This window comes from Aquarana catesbeiana, linkage group LG06, assembly GCF_042186555.1.
Source record: "Aquarana catesbeiana isolate 2022-GZ linkage group LG06, ASM4218655v1, whole genome shotgun sequence".
Lineage (NCBI taxonomy): Eukaryota > Metazoa > Chordata > Amphibia > Anura > Ranidae > Aquarana > Aquarana catesbeiana.
In genome coordinates this window covers 361,896,310-361,902,309 of record NC_133329.1, presented here as the reverse complement: position 1 = coordinate 361,902,309, position 6,000 = coordinate 361,896,310, and positions in this window count along the sequence as shown.

Genomic DNA, 6,000 nt, shown 5'->3' with positions numbered 1-6,000 from the left:
AAAAAATCCAGCAATCAAAATAGTGTAAAATTATAAAAAATTAGTGACACCAAATGTGTAAAAAAATTCACATAAAAAATCCACATAAAAATAAATGTATAGGATGTATTCAGAAGGTTCAATTATACAGGTGTAGAATCCTGATTGGTATAGAGCTTTTGATCACTAGCAAAGCTGTTTAAAAACACTTGCTTAATCAAGGTGCTCATTGACCTTCATAGTAACAATGTGCTTTTTGCTTCTATTCACAACCAATGTGAGAATCATAAACAGGCAGATAAGAGAAAAAAACAATCATTGTGCAATAGTTAGGATACCAAGGTACACAGGCAAACTTCAATCCACTCACGTGTGCCTTATAATGATAAGGCATATGCAGGTTTTACTATAGCAGTCAGCCGCCTTAGACAGGAGCAGATTCAGTGCAGTACACTGTGTGATACTGCTGATCTGCACAGAGCGTCCTTGGCTCCTCCCACGTGTTACATCACAGTCACGTGACTTTTTCAAGTGATCCTTGAAAAAGTCACGTGACTGTGATGTAACGTGTGGGAGGAGCCAAGGACGCTCTGTGCAGATCAGCAGTATCACACAGTGTACTGCACTGAATCTGCTCCTGTCTAAGGCGGCTGACTGCTATAGTAAAACCTGCATATGCCTTATCATTATAAGGCACACGTGAGTGGATTGAAGTTTGCCTGTGTACCTTGGTATCCTAACTATTGCACAATGATTGTTTTTTTCTCTTATCTGCCTGTTTATGATTCTCACATTGGTTGTGAATAGAAGCAAAAAGCACATTGTTACTATGAAGGTCAATGAGCACCTTGATTAAGCAAGTGTTTTTAAACAGCTTTGCTAGTGATCAAAAGCTCTATACCAATCAGGATTCTACACCTGTATAATTGAACCTTCTGAATACATCCCTATACATTTATTTTTATGTGGATTTTTTATGTGAATTTTTTTACACATTTGGTGTCACTAATTTTTTATAATTTTACACTATTTTGATTGCTGGATTTTTTAGGAATTTTTACTCACCGCTGGATTTATTTTACTATTTATATTTATTCTTATATATTCATTTTCATGCACATTGTGAAGCGCTTCAAATATCATTATTTAATCTCCACACAATCCTCTCCTTTCTTTTATCAGAAATCCGGCCTTTTATCCGGCATGGATCTACCCAAATTCTTTTAAAGCTTGGACAACATCAGGCATTCAGACACTAAATGACTTCATAGCATCTAAATCATTCCTTTCATTCCCATCGCTTAGAGAAAAATATGATCTACCAAACTCTGAGATATTTAGATATCTCCAAATCAAAAATTTCTATACACCATTCCTAAAGGGGGATACACCATTATCCCAATTATCCATTTTTGAATCAATCTGTACAAAAGATCCATTTGCTAAAGGTACAATTTCATCACTTTATAATCAATTATATGGAGTAGCAAATCTTAATAGACCCTCTTACGTTCAGAGGTGGGAGGAGGACCTGGGACGAACTTTAGAAGACACGGACTGGTCTAACATATGGCTCACATCTAAGTCATCTTCACCCAACATCTTAGCACTGGAGACAAATTATAAAGTCCTAACTCGCTGGTACCTTGTACCCGCTAGAGTAGCAAAATATTCACCTAATACCTCAGCTCTTTGTTTTCGAGGATGCCCAGAAATAGGCACATATTTACACATATGGTGGACGTGCCCAGTAATCCAAACCTTCTGGAAGGAAGTCTTCGTGATTGCATCTAAAATATTTTAAAAAATAATACAACCAGATCCATATTTAACTTTACTTAATCTAAAACCGGAATGGTTAACACTCTCTCAATTCAAACTTATGATCCAACTAATAACGGCTGCAAAACAAACAGTGGCCAAGGCATGGAAATCTCCTACATTGGTACTAGCAGAAACAATTCATAGAATGAATAATACAATGTCCCATGCTAAGATGGTAGCCATCGATCAAAATCAAATTCCAAAATTTGAAAAACTTTGGCATCCTTGGATAAAACAACAGTTCCTGTCAAACTTCAATGACTCTGTCCTGTTGCCATGGTAACAGATTAAATGACTTACAGAGACAACCATTCTAAGGCTTCAAAGAGAACTAAAAAGAATAATAAACTGACGAACGGGACAACCTTGTGGACCATACCTCTACCTTTCAACCCTTTTACTTCTTTCTCTTTCCTTTTCTCCACCTTACGATTACAGCTCATTATCAAAATTTATTTGACCTATATACACTCTACTTGTAAACAATATGTATAGTAGGTATAAATCATTTAAATCCCTACAAAAGTAACTAAGGAAATGATATATATCTTTAATTTAGGTTTACGTGAACCCAATGTTTAATATTTGAAATTTCATGATATTTACCTATATAAACCCTACTGTAAAACAATGAGCTTACTTTATAGATCCTTGTAAACTTACTTTATGTATCTTTATAACATTGTATACTCAATAAACTTCTTTTGACAAGGAAAACTGGCTACAAGGGTGAGTTCAGAGGGTGATGATAAATGGGGAGTACTCGGAATGGTCAGGGGTGGGTGGTGGGGTTCCCCAGGGTTCTGTGCTGGGACCAATCCTGTTTAATTTGTTCATAAACGACCTGGAGGATGGGATAAACAGTTCAATCTCTGTATTTGCGGATGATACTAGGCTAAGCAGGGCAATAACTTCTCCGCAGGATGTGGAAACCTAGCAAAAAGACCTGAACAAATTAATGGGGTGGGCAACTACATGGCAAATGAGGTTTAATGTAGAAAAATGTAAAATAATGCATTTGGGTGGCAAAAATATGAATGCAATCTATACACTGAGGGGAGAACCTCTGGGGGAATCTAGGATGGAAAAGGACCTGGGGGTCCTAGTAGATGATAGGCTCATCAATGGCATGCAATGCCAAGTTGTTGCTAACAAAGCAAACAGAATTTTGGCATGCATTAAAAAGGGGATTAATTCCAGAGATAAATCGATAATTCTCCCACTCTACAAGACTCTGGTCCAGCCTCACCTGGAGTATGCTGTCCAGTTCTGGGCACCAGTCCTCAGGAAAGATGTACTGGAAATGGAGCGAGTACAAAAAAGGGCAACAAAGCTAATAAAGGGTCTGGAGGATATTAGTTATGAGGAAAGGTTGCGAGCACTCAACTTATTCTCTATGGAGAAGAGATGCTTGAGAGGGGATATGATTTCAATATACAAATACCGTACTGGTGACCCCACAATAGGGATAAAACTTTTTCGCAGAAGGGAGTTGAACAAGACACGTGGCTACTCATTAAAATTCAAAGAAAAGAGGTTTAACCTTAAACTACGTAGAGGGTTCTTTACTATAAGAGCGGTGAGGTTGTGGAATTCCCTTCCACAGGCGGTGGTCTCAGCAGGGAGCATCGATAGTTTCAAGAAACTATTAGATAAGAACCTGAATGACCGTAACATAGAGGGATATACAATGTAATACTGACATATAATCACACACATAGGTTGAACTTGATGGACTTGTGTCTTTTTTCAACCTCACTTACTATGTAACTATGTAAATATGGTAAGCAATAGACTTTTTTGAAGGCTAAAATGCACAATATATTTTTTAAATATTTATCTTTGTAGCTGTAACCATAATACATAGACAAAGAAAATATGTACAAACCACTGTGAATTGGGACACTGCTAAGCCCGTCTGCATTTAATTTGCCTACTTTCCAGGTGGTCACACCCAAATTACCCCCACTTTATGAGACCCCCACTTCTAAATATGCAGGGATCGCCCATCACTCTATGCACTCTATGGGTTGGTTTTGCCTCTAAATATACAGGAAAGGCCCACTCATGCCCCTGATCCCCACAATTAAAGAAGAAGTAAAGTCCACATTTATTTTTTAGGGCCCCCCAGGTGGGTTATGCCATAATGTGCTAGTATGTACAGCATATTAGTACATTATGGCAGACCTACTTGACATATGGTGTCCTCCAGCACTGTGGTGGGGTTGATCCGCCGGGCCCCTGGCGATTCGATCTTTGCTCGTTTTTTTTTCCGGGTCCCGTGCCTGCAGCCATGCGATAGGCCAGGCCGCGATGACGTCACTGCATGCGCAATGGAGTAACATCGCCACAGTACAGATCAGGGCCGTAAATGTTCACTGAGCTGCGCATATGCGGCTGACAGGCAGAATAGGGTCTCTTCTGCCATAAATAGCCTGCCTGTCAGCCATTTGATTTACAATAAACTTTACTTCCACTTTAACCACTTCCTGCCCGGCCTATATCAGAATTACGTCATATGACGTCTTTCAGGATAACAGCCGGCACACGTCCAGGGGGCACGCAGCGCTGCGATCGGTGATACGGCGTGTCAGTCTGACACAACTCTGACGAAGGCTCTTTATCACGTGATCAACTGTGTCCAATCACGGCTGATCACAGTGTGAACAGGAAAAGCCATGTATCACAGTCACGTTGACTTCTTCAGGGAATCTCTGAAGAATCTCTGATTCCCTGAGGAAGTCACGTGACTGTGGTGATACGCGTTGGATTGGATTAGACAGGCACATGGAAGTGACGTCAGGCCACAAGCTTGCTGCTCGTTTTTTTATCTCATTTTTTTTACCTGTTTGTTAGATGAGTACCTTAAAGCTGTAACCCCAATAAATTACCCAGTGTTTACATACTTCACTATTTGGGTCCCCCTTTCCTTTTTACTTCATGCTCACAGATTTGGAAGGCTGTCTACTGCTACAGAGGTACACAGAGGCAGTATAGCACTGTACATGAGGATCGTATATCAGGTTACCAAGGCACATTAGGACACCAATCCCATCGATGTCTCCCTGGACACCATTGTACATGAAGAATACTAGGCGACAGCCACTGCAAAATCCCGGATTCACTCATCATCACTATTTACATCACGCTGTTACCTTACAGCGGTAAGGTAAGGAGCCATTGCACATTGAGGTGTTTATACACTGAAGAGGATTCACATCACTTATTCACTGAAAGACTGCATCTGCACAGATTGTCACTTGGAGCACAGCACTTTATTTATTGCACTTTATCTATCAAGTTTTTCTGGATACCTATGTGCACTGTTGGACTCTATTTCTTTATTGTGGCAGCATTAGCACTTTGATCTTATTATTTTTTATGTCATTTTTTTCAATTTTCTGTGCAAGTTGAAGTCTATGCGATTAGGTAGCGTTTAGTATGCAATTTTTTTTTTTTTGAATGACATTTTGCACATGGGATGTGCACTTTATTTAGCACTTTATTTATGGTAATGAGCCATCATTCACTTGAGCGCAACACCACGTATTGATTTTTATACATTTATTGTTGGTACGGATTGACCAATCCGGTGTCTGCTGCAACTAGTGTTCCATCATTTATTATTATCCGGGTAGCGCAGGAATATTCTCTTTATTTATTCACTAGCTCATGAGTGACTCCACAATGGAAGCACATGCATTCTGATGGATAGATGGAGGGCAGGTGGACTGAAGGGAGCCCAGCCCACCCCTTCTTAAAGGTACAGGGGCACACTGAGCACCCAGCATATAGCACAATGGCTGCAAAGGTGTCAGTGCGTTACCTGACCAATATAACAAAATGTATGGTGGCTGCGACTGGACGGGGCAGGACACTGTTATGAGTGGTACCGGTATATGGCCTGTGTATATTTAACAGCCTGCAGGCAGTGAGACTGGACGCTGCACCTGTCCCTCGCGGGTGCACTAAGGCCTCGTTCACACAGGAATACTCCAGAGTACAGCTATATAAGGGCCATGTTGTTTACTCCCCCAGAGATACACAGGTGTTCTGTACATACCCATACAGGCAGTCCCATACACAGTGGCGGCTGGTGGGTTCTCCTTTTGGTGTGGCGGCAAACATGCACTAACCACCCCCCCCCCCCCGCCGGCGCGGCATTGACCACCCACAGCACCCGCCAGACCACCCGCG